At 37.0% G+C, this 14,224-nt stretch overlaps 1 protein-coding gene across 7 annotated transcripts in view; it reads right to left on the reverse strand.

Moving 5' to 3' along the window:
• The window catches only part of ZNF521 (zinc finger protein 521), a 298,810-nt gene that overhangs the window by 157,069 nt on the left and 127,517 nt on the right, over positions 1-14,224 (reverse strand). The gene's annotated exons all lie outside the window — the stretch shown is intronic.

Below are 14,224 nucleotides of genomic sequence, written 5' to 3' on the forward strand. Positions count from 1 at the left end.
ACACCAGCAGGAAGACATATTGAATTGTGTCAATCACCCAATTAGATTGTTGACACATTTCCTTATTCCAGAGTCACTCAAGTCATATATGATGGTTAGGTATCTCAAATGGAAAGAATCTTTATTGTTTAGAAATTTAAAGGACAGCTGTTGTATCAAGAAGCCTTTGGAGGAGAATAACTATTAATGGGAAAAGGCATTTAATGCTCAGAAATTCAAAATAAACAAAACCACAGGAAGATTCTTCAGCAAAAAAGTTGTTTCTCCATAATACAAGAAAAGTAACTTTTCAATCTATCGAAGGTGATATTAACTCGGCGAACTCTATAGATACATATGTAGTCAGAATGAGCAATAAAATGCAGGATGAAACTAAAAGTTAATATGGCAGGCAATTTGCATTTATCATATGCAATAGTACTACAAGTGAAACTCAAAAAATTAGAATATCGTGCAAAAGTTCACTTATTTCAGTAATGCAACTTAAAAGGTGAAACTAATATATGAGATAGACTAATTACATGCAAAGCAAGATAGTTCAAGCCATGATTTGTCATAATTGAGATGATTATGGCTTACAGCTCATGAAAACCCCAAATCCACAATCTCAGAAAATTAGAATATTGTGAAAAGGTTCAATATTCTAGGATCAAAGTGTCCCACTCTAATCAGCTAATTAAGCCATAACACCTGCAAAGGATTCCTGAGCCTTTAAATGGTCTCTCAGTCTGGTTCAGTAGGAATCACAATCATGGGAAAGACTGCTGACCTGACAGCTATGTAGAAAACCATCACTGACACCCTCCATAAGGAGGGAAAGCTTCAAAAGGTAATTGCAAACGAAGTTGGATGTTCCCAAAATGCTGTATCAAAGCACATTAACAGAAAGTTATGTGGAAGGGAAAAGTGTGTAAGAAAAGGGTGCACAAGCAGCAGGGATGACAGCAGCCTGGAGAGGATTGTCAGGAAAAGGCCATTCAAAAGTGTTGGGGACTTTCACAAGGAGTGGACTGAGGCTGGAATCAGTGCATCAAGAGCCACACAGATGGATCCTGGACATGGGCTTCAAATGTCGTATTCTTGTCAAGCCGCTCCTGAACAACATCAGAAACGTCTTACCTGGGCTAAAGAAAAACAGAACTGGTCTGTTGCTCAGTGGTCCAAAGTCCTCTTTTCTGATGAGAGCAACTTTTGTGTCTCATTTGGAAACCAAGGACCCAGAGTCTGGAGGAAGAATGGAGAGGCACACACTGCAAGATGCTTGAAGTCCAGTGTGAAATTTCCACAGTCTGTTGATTTGGGGAGCCATGTCTTCTGCTGGTGTTGGTCCACTGTCCTTAATTAAGTCAAGGGTCACCACAGCCATCTACCAGGAGAATTTGGAGCACTTCATACTTCCTTCCACAGATGAGCTTTCTGGGAATACTGACTTCATTTTCCAGCAGGACTTGGCACCTGCCCACACTGCCAAAAGCACCAAAACCTGGTTCAATGACCGTGGGATTACTGTGCTTGATTGGCCAGCAAACTCACCTGACCTGAACCCCATAGAGAATCTATGGGGCATTGCCAAGAGAAAGATGAGAGAGACATGAGACCGAACAATGCAGAAGAGCTGAAGGCCGCTATTGAAGCATCCTGGTCTTCCATAACACCTCAGCAGTGCCACAGGCTGATAGCTTCCATGCCATGACGCATTGAGGCAGTAATTGCTGCAAAAGGGGCCCAAACCAAGTAATGAGTACATATGCATGCTTATACTTTTCAGAGGTCCGATATTGTTCTATGTACAATCCTTGTTTTATTGATTGCATGTAATATTCTAATTTTCTGAGATTGTGGATTTGGGGTTTTCATGAGCTGTAAGCCATAATCATCTCAATTATGACAAATCATGGCTTGAACTTTCTTGCTTTGCATGTAATGAATCTATCTCATATATTAGTTTCACCTTTTAAGTTGCATTACTGAAATAAGTGAACTTTTGCACGATATTCTAATTTTTTGAGTTTCACCTGTATGTCTGGTACATTTAACTGTTTGAATGCCCCGGAATTATGTATTGAGATGGATGGCAATATTTGATAAAGGTTTGCTTTTAATATTGTTTGCTTATATTTCCTTAATACACATTTGGTAAAAAGAAAAAAATGTCCACGCTTACATCCAAACAGAACAAAACCTTCTAGCTGGTGCCCCTAGAAGTTTTATTATTTAAGGATGTGGGAAAAATAGCATTGCTATCTTTGTTTAGGTTTAAACAAATATTGCAAATAATTCCCATCTAAATCCTTCATTCAGAACTTATCTTGGAAGCATTTAATATATTTTATATACATTATATAAGAAAAAAACCTTCATTAAATGAATGCTGTAACTATTCTTTTTTCAGAATAACTATAACAGTTCAAATAAAAGTTTATGATATTGGCTCCTATAGTTCATGTCTCAAGCCTAAAAAAGTCTTCTAATATTTAACCAATTTTCCCCATATTTACTTCTGTAAGAAAGATTTCTTGCTTCCCTGCATCTTCTGGGTCAGTACACTGCCTGCTTATCCTATTTAGTAGAATGCAGGCAACATGTGCTATCAAACACAGTTTTTAGTTTAGAGATGTTAGTATGTATAGATGAGTGTATTAAATATCCCTGGGCTTGGTTTGTGCTTATAATATACCTAGAAAATTGTTCTTACTCTGGCTGGGAATGCTGCTAGAGGCATAGGCATGTTGGCTATGACTAAGGCTGATGGCCTAGTCTTTACCTTTGATCAAAGTATGATGATTAGCATCAATAGTTACAGAACCATCTGATAATCAGAATAGTATGGGGAAGACTATAAACTGAAATAATAGTTTGAGTTTACCATCAATTCAATAGATTATAGAAAATATTAAACAAAATGTCAGATAAAATGAGTATGAAACTTTGTGAAAATTAATGTATTAAAGATAAAATTGTTGTGTTAACATGGAAAATGGAATGAAGAATTGAAAGTTATATATAAAGTATGAAAAAATAGGGAAAGTTAATGAATTTGGTCTCTTAGTAATATATTTATCAAAGATAAATAAATAGATGAAGAAATATCTAGAAATGCAATACTTGTAGAAAGGAAGTAGGTAGGCTATTTACTGCTGTGATGAATTACTGTCTGTTGAAAGAAGTGAAAATGATAAGAGTTTTGTACAACTTTACTATATGGAAGTGAATGCTGAACATTGATATAAATTTGACTACTGCAACTTCATTTTATCTTTTTCTAATCTTTAGTAACAAACAACCTGACACCAATTAAAGTAATAAGCAAATAGAATGTGAAAATAATAATTTAGAAAGCTTTTTCCTTATTACTTGGGAGTGGAAAAATAAGATATCCAGACTGTTGTATGCTGAAGCTGTGTATTTATGCACAGAATCAGGAAACCATACATCAAGATCAGGTCAGTTCAGAGAACAGAAACTTAACAGATAACTGCCATTCAGCAAGTTATGTTTGACCCAGTAACATAATATTTACTGAAATACTGAAGTGACAGAGAAAGTAATGTATTGCTAGACACTACTAGTAGAGGCTAAAACTAGCTTGTAAGCTGTTGGTATACTCCATTTGATGGACTGTCCATCTGTACTTTGGTAGCTGACTTCCTCATCAACACAACAGAACCATGGACAAAAGGTATGGAAGTTAGTGTGAATGAGTGAATGTTTGATTAAAAAAATCTTCGAAGTCATGAATGCTTTATTGTTGATGGTTCAAACTGCTCACTGCCTAAACTTAGGCTGCTGCCTTTTTGAGACAGGCAGCAGCCCCTCTACATTGGTGTGGCTGAAGCCACTAACCCAACTGAACATGAAAGTAAGGGCCATCTCTTTGGAGCTAAATTCCTATGTAACTTTTATTATGTCAAAAGAAACATAAAAGTTGAACGAAGTGGGAATATGATACTTATGCAGTGTGTGTGTAAAAATTAGAAGACGTTGGATCAAGAATGAAGGGACAATTCATTTTCTTTATTTCCATAACATGCTACTGTAACAATCTACCAATCCAGATGTCACATCTGTAACAATGTAGCGGTTAGGGCATGAGCAATCTCCAAGAATCAAATACAATTGAACAAAAGAAAAATAATAAAAGGAAATGAAATAATAAAATAAAACATGAATATAATATAATAAAATAAAATAAGAGTCTTGAAACTAGAATCTGTTGCTTCGGATCTGAAGAGGTGTTTGAGCCAACAGGTTTCTATTTATGAAGAAAGTATATTTCATTTTTTGAAATGTATGTACCTGCTATGCACAACACTCTTCTGAAAACAATCTTTGGCTTTAATACTCAAATCCACACATGAAAGCCCCTATGAAAACAGAGTGCACAAGGTCACCCTAAATTGATAGCATGGGAAGTATTGTGTGGAAGGCAGTAGAGACTACTTAGGTGAAAAGTAGAAGAGCCTGGGTCAAGAATGAAGGGACAGTGAATAAATGTGGACTGAATGCAAAAGAATACTATTAACAGAAAGGAAATTTGTTGAGGTGGTTTGAATATGAACAAGATTCAATTATACAAATATAATTCTAAGAGTGAATGGGATGAGAATAATGGAGAAACCAAAAATTCACAGTTGGGTGGAACAGATGAAGTCTTTAAAAAAAGAGACCAATGAGAAAATTAAATCATAAAGGACAGCATATGAAGAAGGATGTGGCCAAATAGTAAAAATAGTATGTAGAGTTTGGAGACACTTGATGAATGATATTAAAGTAGTTCTAACTCTTTCATTTCATGCCTTTAATTTCTTTGGCTTATGTTTTTGCACTCTGCATAATGTTGCATAAGCTGAAAGGAAATAGTATGATAGGTAGGTATTTTGCCTATATTTATTCAGATAGGATGTCATATACAAGTGTTGATGAACTTTTTCAGAACCGAGTGCAGAAACTGGAGCGCGTATGCGGGGGAGGGTGGAGTGCTGGAAACTGGAAGAGCAGCTCCCCGGCATGCATGGATGTGCCGGGAAGCTGAGCTTCCGGTTTCCAGCATGCGCATGTGCGCTGGCTACCTGGTCTTCCAGTTTCTGACATGCATGAGTGCTCGAAGACCAGCTGGCTGATGTGCATGTGCACGCTGGAAATCAGGAGAGTAACAGGTGATGGCTGGTGTGCCTGGAAAGATGGTTTGGTATGCCACTTCCAGCATGTGTGGCATAGGTTCACCATCACAGTCATATGCAACACTGAGATGTACTCAGGAGGCTAAAGGTACAAAGGTGTGTAATAATCCCAAACTCACCCAGGTGAATGTTGCTGAAACTTTATTCCTCTCTAGAATTTTTTTTAAAAAACTGGAATTGTTCACTGAAACTATTAATTTGATAACTAGAATATGGTGGGAAATAAATAACCCAATAATCTCATCCAGAGCCAAGTCCACATATTCTTTACAATTCGGTACATTTTTCATGTATTCTGTGAAGAGCATTTGTATACCATCTTAATCCAGTGTCCACAGCTAGACCACTTCAGCTCAAGATATAGCAATAGCACTTAAACTTATATACCACTTCACAGTGCTTTACAGCCCTAAGGGGTTTAAAGAATCAGTATATTGCCCTTAACAATCTGAGTCCTCATTTTACTGATCTTGGAAGGATGGAAGGCTGAATCAACCTTGAGCCAGTGAGACTCCAACTGCCAAACTGCTGGCAATCTTCAGCAGTTAGCAGAAGTAGCATACAGTACTGCATTCTAATCAGTGCGCCACCATGGATCATGCATTAGAGTACAAAGTGATAAAATTAAATCAGCCTGAATTATCTACTATTTTGTTAAAAGTTAATTTACTTCAATTTTGTTTTTCATTTCTTAAATCAGTTCAACTGTCTATTTTTTTAAAAAAAATCTGATCTCAGAAGTTTGTTCATTTTAGCTCTGAATAGATCCCTAATATTGTTTTGCTTTTGAAAATAGATGCTCATGCTTAAACTACTTTTTTGTTTTATTTCTATTAGTCTTTTCTATTTCTAATGATTTTAAAATTCCTGGAAAATCATGTATGTTTTTTTCCTTCTCAGTGTGTGTGGATGTACGTCAAAATCTTCAAACAACATTTCTAGGCATGGTCTTGCTTTAGAGACAGGGCTATTTTATAAGATCTTAAAGTGTCTAGGTGTTTCTCTATTAGCGTTTGTAGTTTTTCCACTGTTTAAATCAAACTGACAAAACATAATTTTTAGAATAATTGTTCTATTCATCTAAATCAGAAGTGTCAAACTGGTGGCCCGTGGGCCAGAAGCATCACATGGAGATCACACCCACCCTAGTTCCTCAAAGGAGAAAAACAAGGAAATTGCCGGTTCTATGGTTGTAACTCATAAACAGACATTTGTAGAAATGAGTCTCTTTTTAATTATTGTTTCAGCTGTCACTGCCTTGTATCACTCCATGTAGTCATCTGATCATTACCAATATATTAACAAGGCGAGCTATTAGTCAATGGTGAAACAACTAATTCCCCAGTGCAGGAAAACTGCATAAAATTCCTGTATGTTTCATGATTTTTCAGTAAAAATGAAGCAAAGTTATTTGTTCTTGCCATCACTTTGAAATGAAGATAATTGGGGGTTTGATTGCCCGGAGTCATTCTATGACCAAACCAGGAAGTTCTCACTCTCAGTAAGCTGTCTTTGAATCCTGTCCATGGCCCTCCCACTGCCATCCCAAAAGTTTAGATTCCTTTATTCTTAGTGACATTGAAAGCAATTTAAGAAAACCAATACAATAATAAAATGTAGTCTAATCACTCTAAAAAAATTGGGGGAATAAGATGCAACATTAAAAACTACTTGCAATTAAATGTTTGCATAAACCATCTAATGTTGACTGCTTTAAATTTGATGCTTTCCAGGTATATTGGAACATGTCTAAACAAATAGGAATGACTGCTCCATACTGATGATTTATTTGGGTTAGAAGTCCCCCACACAGAGCACTGCAATGGAGACAGAACTGATGGTGTTACTAGCACTGATGATGTTACCTACTTTGGATAATGAAACGTCTTCAAGAAAACCACCAAGCTCAGAGAACACCAAGGCCTCTTGGAAGTTGGCTAGGAAGGTCTCAAATGGCAATCATGTGATCCCAGGGCTCCGCAACTGTCATAAATACAAGCCTGTTGCAAGGTGCCTGAATTTGGTCATGTATCCACAGGTGGATGCTGCAATTGTTTTAAATGATTGTAAGTAAGGTATTGGTTCAAATCATGTAGTAAGACTCATGGCCAATTGAAAGATAGAATGTCTATGGAGATTCTCAGTAATCCAGGTTGTCCCAAAACTGCTTTTTCAAGAGGCAACTGGACACCCTGGTTTTTCTATGAAGAAGTTTTGCTTCTCATTCAACAGCTGAAGAAGCTTCTTGGATGGGAAGTGAAATGTCTTCAAAGAAAAACCAGGACGTCCAGTTGCCTCTTGTGAAAACAGTCTCTCCACTGTTCATCCCACATTTACTCTCTGTACCACATTGGCTCTTCCATTTCCTTGAGATTAGTATGAAATTATCACCTAAATCTTAAAGGAAATGATACTTCAGATTCCATGTCTGTTTACTCCAATAAAGAAAAAGTAGATAAAAAAATCCCCTGAAATGCAAATGTATCTTAATGCCTTACATCACATCACACAAAGAAGGAAGGAGACACACACACACACACACACACTCAAGCACTTTGGTGAAGCACATGCATAAAAATTCATATCATTTTAAATCTTGGAACAACAGAGAATTTCGGTCTGAATTTACCGTATTTGCCGGCGTATAAGACGACTGGGCGTATAAGACGACCCCCCAACATTTCCACTCAAAATATAGAGTTTGTTATATACTCGCCGTATAAGACTACCCCTCTTCCACACACCTTCCACTTTTGCACTTTTTTTTTTTTTTGACGCACTTTTCTGCTTTGGACAATTTTGAAATGAGCTAATCCAATTTTGAACCAAGAATATGCAAATAGCTATGGAGTTTAGAAATGAGTTTTAAAAATATTTTTCATTGCTTACCATTAAGCGTAAAATATGTTGTAAATAAAATGAGAACACAGGAAACGTTCTCTTCTCAATACAGCTGATCTCTCTCTCTCTCTCTCTCTCTCTCTCTCTCTCTCTCTCACACACACACACACACCAAAAACCCGGACACTGAAAAGGCTGCCAAGGAACAGTATATTCAATGCCTTCTCTTTAATCAAGAAACAAGGAATTCCTTAGAATCTTTTTTTTTCCCCAAGTGGCCCTCTTTAAAAAAAAAAAAAATGGAGGTAACACTTTCATTCAAAAAGTCTTCCAGTATCTGGAGTCGCTCAGACATATTGAAGTGAGGCAGGAGAGTAAGTGAAATTTGAAATGATCCAGCTACCGTTTTCTTCCCCTCCCGCCCGAAGGCCATTATCTCCACGTCAAAACGAACGAGGGGAGGCAAAGAAGCCAAACACGCTAAAAGGATCTCTTTATTTTCCTACACAAGGTCACACCTACTTTTCCGCATTCAAAGGACAACCTCTCCTCACCACCACCACACACACACACACCCCCCAATACCCGCAAACAATGTTCTGGGCATTAATCACCATTGCTACATTAACCTGGTAAATTTATACCCTGCCTCCCCAGTGTTGCTTTGACGGCAGGATTTCACACAGCGGGCGCTCGCCGCTCTCTTCTCCGCTCTCCCACCGTTCGCACATGTTGGAAGCACAGTAAAACCTGATAACCCACCCGGGGCTCCCCATCCTTAACCTACAGCCGCCCGCATGCAAAACCTGCGTGCAAAAAGAAAAAAAAGAAAAAGAAAAGTACGCCGCACGTGAGGATCTTCGAATCCTCTCCTCCCCACACCGCTAAGGAAGGAAGAGGGGGAAAGGTTGCGCAGCGCGTGGCGAGTGACACACACACACACACACACACACACACACCGCTCCCCCAGCCTCCCTCCCAGCTGCAACTCAAGCTCGAAGTGGGAGTCGGAGTCCTCCCGGCGTATAAGACGACCCCCACTTGGAGGCATGTTTTCAGGGCAAAAAGTCGTCTTATACGCCGGCAAATACGGTACAATTGGCAGATTTGCAATTGCAAACAAATTATAAATGTTGATTGGGCCTCCAATTAGCAATAGCACTTAGACTTATATACCACTTTATAGTGTTTTACAGCCCTCTCTAAGCAGTTTACAGAGTCAGCCTATTGCCCCCAACAATTTGGGTCTTCATTTTACCCACCTTGGAAGGATGGAAGGCTGAGTCAACCTTGAGCCTGGTGAGATTTGAATTGCCAAATAGCAGGCAGACAATAGTCTGCAGATGTAGCCTGCAGTACTGCACTCTCACTGCGCCACTGAGGCACTGAGTTAGTATATTTAACAAACTTAAAGATTTCAAGCATAATAACTGTAGGAGCAGCAACTGATGAAATGTGTGCCATAAAGCCAGAATATAAATCTGCTGCTTTTGGACTTGCATTGTAACATTGTACACAAGTTCATAAAGAGAAGAGCTTGAATACAATGTCATAGCTCATTTTTCATCATTATGTTGAAATTATGATTTGCTGCAAATGTCCTTGATTTCAAAAGGATACATTTTAACTGAAAGTTAAAAGAAACAATAGAAGACTGGTTTTGTCCATGGACTAGATTATTGGAAAAAGGGAGTTTTTGTTAGATATATTCTAACACATACTGGAGATCTATCTGTTAGAAATAATCTAGGTACAAGTCTTCTGAATTGAGCAAGAGACTAGATTACATGAGCTAAAAAATAATCACAGTCTTTGTGATTATATCTTGCAACAATACCGTAGCATACAGCCGTGTTTATTTTTTTTTCCAGACAATTATTTTTCTCTTATTCTGACTTAAATCATTTGAGACCAACATACATAACATATATTCCTGTACCACACATATATTAGATGTAGTATTACATCAGTAAATTACCTTGTGCTTGCTGAAGGTCATGCTAGTTGGCTGGGGACTATGGGCACTAAATTCAGAATACCTAGTAAGTACCATGTTAGCTTTCTCTACCCTCAGAAATTGAATCTCTATTTAATTGCAATGCTCTACCCACTTGAAAGTTCCTACACTATATTTTTATTTTGCTATTCTTTTTAACAAATACTTGGAAAACATAAAGATGCTACTTGTGGCCTCAAACCCATCTTATATCAGGAAATGACAAACTTTTTAGTCTACTCCCACTAGACTTCAGGGCTTGTATGATCTACATATTTTTTTCTGAAATCCAAGACTGCCATAATAAATCAGAGAGTAACACACAGTAGTCCTGGAAGAAAACGTATTGAAAATACTTTTTGGCTAAACAATCCATCACATATAACATTGTTCTTTTTTAGTCAAAGTCAATAGGAATTAGACAGTATATACATTGAATAAATGAACATTAACAGTTGAAAAAAAGATTATTCTAAATTTTTGTATGAGACGTTAGACCATGCCTTATAACTTATGTAAGAATGTATTTATTCTCTAGATCAATGGTAGTCAACCTGGTCCCTACCGCCCACTAGTGGGCATTCCAGCTTTCATGGTGGGTGGTAAGGGTTTTGTCCCCTACTTTATAAATCACCATTACTGCGGAACCGGTGGGCGGTTACAGAAAACTTTACTACTAACAGAGATACAAAAGTGGGCGGTAGGTATAAAAAGGTTGACTACCCCTGCTCTAGATGAACCTTTTAGGATATCATAACATAACTGCAATTTAATCCCATCAAAACATATTTTGCTCTATAACTTTGACATAAAATTTATTTTAAAATTTTATATTTAAAAATGCTTAAAATCAAAATGTAATTGCCTATGTGAATTATTATAAGCATTCCAGTTTACTACAGAAATGAAATGAATTGTTTATGAGCATATGCAAAAGTTGCAAAATCTAAAAATAGATAACCTGAAATATTAGACCACTACAATTTATTCTACACAATAATACTAGTGTGCATTACAAACACAAATAAAAAATTAAAACAAGTATATAGACAAATAAAAAAAATTTGAGAGTACACACAATATACAAGATACTGATGCATAAGAATTAATGATATGCTATCTAGGAAGATATGGATGATTATAAATAGATTAAAAAAGGAATCTTAAACTGGATTGTAACAAGAAAGCCCCACTTGTCAACTCATGAAAATAACCCTCTTTCAGATATGCTAAGGGAAGAAGAATAAGGAAGATACTGGCACAGCAGCTAGTCCAAAATAGTCAACTCTTGCTAACCCCTGCAGGAAACTTTTGCTTATCTATGTACCCTCATACAAATTAAAATTATAAATCAAACTAACCAGTGCCCCAGAACATTAGGAAACCTAAAATGAAACTTAAGTTTACATATGACAGATCATGCCTTGTCTGAAATCAGTATGTTAAGATCTACCTGGGCAAGAGGCAGGTGTATGAATAAAAATATATAATTAGGAAATGAATAAGAACAATAGGGAGTTTAAGCCTTATGGAGCCAATCACAATGTAATGAATTATAATGAATAGTATGCATAGTATCATAATTAATATAAAATATGGACAGACGCGCAATCTCTGCAATGTGTCCCCAGTCTTTGTTTTAAAAATGAATTTCCAATGCCCCAGGGAAGACAAAAAGCCAAGGAGGAACAGTGACGGTACAGTTGCCTTGTTTTCCCAGTGAACTCATGCCTGAACCAAGTTTAAGATGCAGCAAGGCATGATTATAGGTTTGTATTAAGGCACTTCTCCTTTAACACAATTCCAACCATGGTTTACAAATGCACTCAATAAGGCTTAGTGTATAGGAGAAATTAGTTCAAAGGAACTTGAGCAAAATAGCAGACCAAATTCAAGTATAATACTTCATACAAATATGCATATGTATAAAGATGGACCACAAGGATGCTCCTACTGCCACACCTTGCTTATAAGTCAGGAGGATGTAAGTATTAGGTCTAGAGGTTTAGAGTCTTGGCATCGACTGACTCTTTTCCTAAGAGTCAGCCATCACTTATTGATGCATTCATGTCTTCCTTAGTTCATCCTGCAAAATGTTCCTAAACTATTATGGATGACTTATGAGTCTGGTTAATCCTTTTTATACACTCTTGACTATAACAAACACAAACACACTATTATGCTGATTTGATATTTTGTCCCTGTAATATTCATTTGCTATTTTTACCAAACTGTTATGTTAACAGACAACACACAATACTATAACAATGAGATTGCATTCAAGAAACCAACCACTTTCCACCCACAATCAGCAACAGCTGTGCTCAATAAAAGTAACAGTTTGCAAGTGGTCACTAGAGAATACTCCTTCAACACTTACGCCTATTGCAAATTTTGCAAAAGCTCTTAGGATTTTGAGGCAGCATACACAGCTCTTCAACATTTTATAAATCTGTATCACCTTAAAAAAGCCCTACCAGTGCATTTCTAGAATCCACTTTCGAAAATAATAACTTTTTAAAAATATTTTTTACAGGATCTCCATGTTTTTCATTCTTGGTCTTACCATAATTACACAGAAGATCAAAAACTAACATGATTCTGTATATGAATGAAAACCAGAACATTTCACTAGAAGCAGTGGTAAATATATGTCAAAATCTTTTTTTTATATAAGCAAGCAGAAATTTCTAGAACATGCTTGTGCAATTAAGTAATGAAAAAGAGCTTCATATGATTTCTTGTCATGCTGACAAGAAGAAAGATTGCAGGAACATTCTTAAACAACTTTAGAGATTAAATTGTGGTTTTAAAAATAGGCATAATATAATTTATTTAAGCAGAATTGCGATACAATTTAAGGCAAATCAGAATCTGAATTACCTTTAAAATATGTCAAAAATTATGGAGTCCCATGTGATCCCTTTTATAACTATATTGCTTCTGATGCTTTTTCCTGGTGGCAATCAATCAAACTTCTTGGGACTATCCCTTCTTACCCAAATTGGAATAAAGAAAATTGATGCCCTATTGTTATTTATGCACTATATTTGCAGTTCCCAAAAATATATATCTGGAGATAACTACAGTAGTTGAGTTTCCTCAACCGAAGCCATACTAAATCTAAAACTTCTTCTATTCTACTTGCTTCAATTAGTTCTTTTCATCTCAGTCCCCACTAGATGTGTCAAGGTTGCAATTCTAAAAATCTATGCAGCTGGGAATTGCGGGAGCTGTAGTCCCAACATGTTTTTACTTAAACAGGTCGGGGAAGTTAGACTTAGATTTCTCTTTTCAAATGTTAAACAAGCCTGTGTTATACCACACACTCCCCCCAAAAGTATATCTTTGATTGTTCTTTTTAAAAATTATCCTTAGGCTAAAACTCCTTTAAAATTCTTACATCGCTATCAACTTTTTTCCAATGTAGGCCACATATGCATGTTAATTTTAATCAGGATTTCCCACATATCACTCTTCCACCTATCCACCCAGATCTTCTGCAATCTTTTAAATTTATATGTGTCCTATTTAAAGCATGATAACCAATAGTGGACATGAAATGTTAGCGGAGCCTTACTATGCTGTTTGTGTCATGTTTTAAATGTGCAATAGAACTGGGTTCTCAGATTAATTATTTGGGAGCTATACTAAATGAAAGTATTTTTTCCTTAGGAGAAAATATGGTATTATTATCGCTGATTTCCTGTCTTAATTTTTTTTTCCCCTTGGACTCTTAAAATACCAACTATCATTTCTAGGTTAGGTTCCAGCAAATCCAAAATGCTGATGTCCCAAAATGCATTACTTTGGGGCAGTGGTGGTATTCTACTGATTCAGCCCAGTTCAAGCGAACCGGTAGTAAAAAAATGTTACCATTCAGCCGAACTGGTAGTAAAGAAACAGCTACCGGTTCGGCTAAACTGTTGTTTTTTTCTCCTCCCGACCGTCAGCTGTTCCGACGATCAGCTGTGCCAGGATCCCCCTCGCTCTCTTACTGCTTCGTTGAGGAGGCTTCCCTGAGGCTCGGAGCCAAAAAAAAAAAAAAAAGGACACGGTGTGTGTGTGTGTGTGTGTGCGCTGCGCGGCCCCCCCATGCTCCGTTTTTGGCCTCAAGGAAGCCTCCTGGGAACAAAAACGACCTCCCAGGAAGTTCCCCTGAGGCCCAGGAGACAAAAAAAAAACAAACAAACACAAAAGCATAGTG

The sequence above is a fragment of the Notechis scutatus genome, chromosome 3 (genome assembly GCF_049901735.1).
Source record: "Notechis scutatus isolate UNSWTSFEM ecotype Mainland chromosome 3, rNotScu1.2, whole genome shotgun sequence".
In the NCBI taxonomy this organism is placed as follows: domain Eukaryota; kingdom Metazoa; phylum Chordata; class Lepidosauria; order Squamata; family Elapidae; genus Notechis; species Notechis scutatus.